General features: G+C 30.5%; 1 long non-coding RNA gene across 1 annotated transcript in view; it reads left to right on the top strand.

Annotated features, from left to right (window-relative positions):
- The window catches only part of LOC104822829, a 1,241-nt gene extending 668 nt beyond the window's left edge, over nucleotides 1-573 (top strand). The window contains exon 2 of the long non-coding RNA XR_773259.2: nucleotides 181-573. This is a non-coding gene — a long non-coding RNA (uncharacterized LOC104822829). The remainder of the gene's footprint in view (nucleotides 1-180) is intronic.
- The last annotated feature ends 1,781 nt before the right edge of the window (nucleotides 574-2,354 follow it).

Raw genomic sequence — 2,354 nt, 5'->3', positions numbered from 1 at the left:
GTGATTTCAAATCCGAAATCCGTTTTATAAAATTCAAAGTATTTAGAGATCTTCGAACGATTTAAAATAAGACAGTTTAACCGTAAGACTTACCATTCGATTAACGTTTTTTTTTCGGTAGTAAATATTTTTTGAAAAATAATTTGTTGATTAAGATTATTATATGATAATTAATTATAGGTGAAGAAAATCTCGAGGTTATTGAACCCGGGATCGAGGATTAGAGCGAATCTTTCAGAGTTCATCGTTTAGACCAAGGTGAGGGAACTCGACAACCCACGGACACATTTTTATTAGACAGTCTCTCGCAAGAATTCAAAAACTCTCATGGCTTCGTTACACCACGTTGCTCAAGGAACGCCATAACACTCCGACCTCGATAACCTTCCTTATTCTTCTCCGTCGTCTTCACTCTGCAACTCCTCGCTGCTTCACCCAACTCATGATTTCTCTTTAGGACAACCATTGACGCGGTTTCAGATTTATCTGTTCGAAATGGATATGCTTCAGTTTTGTTTTGTTTTTCTGTTTCCTTGATCTTTCTGTTCATGTAGAGCTTTTGTTCGTTGCTTAGTTCCGATGGGTTGTTTCTTCTTGCCCTAAAATCCGCCGTCGAGATCGATCTGTCCCGCGTGATGAGCTCCTGGTGGGATTCCAACCCGCCTCCGTGCCATTGGACCGGAATCGTCTGTACCCGTGGCCGAGTCTCCTCGCTCGTTCTCGCCGGAAAATCATTGTTGGGATACATTCCGTCCGAACTCTGTCTCCTCGACGATACCAATCTCCGGCTCATCGATCTCTATCAACATTCGCTCTCCGCCTCGATCCCACCGAAAATTCGGACCGTGAAGAATCTCACTCACCTCGATTTCTCTTCCAATCAACTCAAAGGAACTCTGCCCGGGTCTTTAACCGATCTCAAAAGCCTTGTCGGAACCCTTAATCTGTCTTACAACCGTTTCTCCGGTGAGAGATCGTCGTCGTATAGTCAGTTCTCGCGGGTTACGTCAGCTTGGATATCGGACACATCAATCTCACCGGAAAAGTACCGTAGGTGGGATCTCTGTTGAACCAGGGCCAACTGCATTCGCCGAAAACCCTAACCTCTGCGGATTTCCGCTGCAAACGCCGAGCACAGAACATGCTGAAAACCATAGGATCGTCTGTGAATTTTTTTTGTTGTGTTGCATTTGTAGGAGAAACAAATTATAGAAGATGGTGAGACGTTCCAAATATCAAGAATAAAATAACAGTCAATAAATGTTGAAATAACATTCAATAAATGTAATCGAAACGTATCATGATCAGTTTTTTCTTTTAATTTTTTATCCCACTAAATATTAACCACATGAAATTAAATATAATAAAAATTATATTAACTAAACATATCAACCCGTAATTGGTTTCAAAGCGTCTGTTACATATTTTGTAATAAAAATAAATAAATTTTGAAACTTTGTACGATAGAAAATATCAAAATTTTTGAAGCAAATAAATTTTAGATATAATATAATATAAAAAACTAATGACAAATTCATCAAAGATTTTTATGTAATGTTGTATTTCGTTCTTTTTATTAAGGATAAATTATCAAGATAACAAATAAATTCTAAATATAATATATAAAACTAATGATAAATTACTTTTAAATTTTTATGTAATGTTTTATTTTGTTATTTTTATTACTATAAAATCATAAAGATAAAAAGGAATTTAAAATATAACATGATTAAATAAAAATTGCAATGATGTATATAATAAAGATGACTTTATTATGAGATATTTTATTGAATATTGATATAACTAATGAATATTTTTATCTAACCAATCAAAATCTAAAAAACATCCATGTAGGATGATGAAGTGTCGTCACCACAATCCTTTAAACATCTTTATTAATATATATAGATAGATTTAGTTATAAACACCATTTTTATAAGAAATTTGTATATAAATTTTATATTTAAATATTTATAATCTATTAATATTTGAGATGTTAAAATTTTCAATTTAATTTTTTAATAAAAAATATAGTAATTAAAATATTGTATAGCGTATAAGTTATATATAAATTAATTATATAAGAGATGTTATATATATAGTTTGAAAGTAAAATAAAAAATATGATTTATTTTGTTTAAAATTAAAAGTTATTGAATTTTAAAATAAATCTAAAATCTAATATTTTTTTTATTAAGTTAGATATTTGATTTAAAAAACACAATAATTTTTATATATTTTTTTAGAATCTAAAAACCAAAAAAATTAATAATCAAGATTTTGTAAATTTATATTTTTAAATTTAGAAAACTATTTTAGTGAAAAAATCAACTAAAAACTAAAAATTTTATTTT

Source organism: Tarenaya hassleriana, unplaced genomic scaffold (genome assembly GCF_000463585.1).
Source record: "Tarenaya hassleriana unplaced genomic scaffold, ASM46358v1 Cleome38, whole genome shotgun sequence".
NCBI lineage: Eukaryota > Viridiplantae > Streptophyta > Magnoliopsida > Brassicales > Cleomaceae > Tarenaya > Tarenaya hassleriana.
This window is presented reverse-complemented; position numbering and strand designations above follow the sequence as displayed.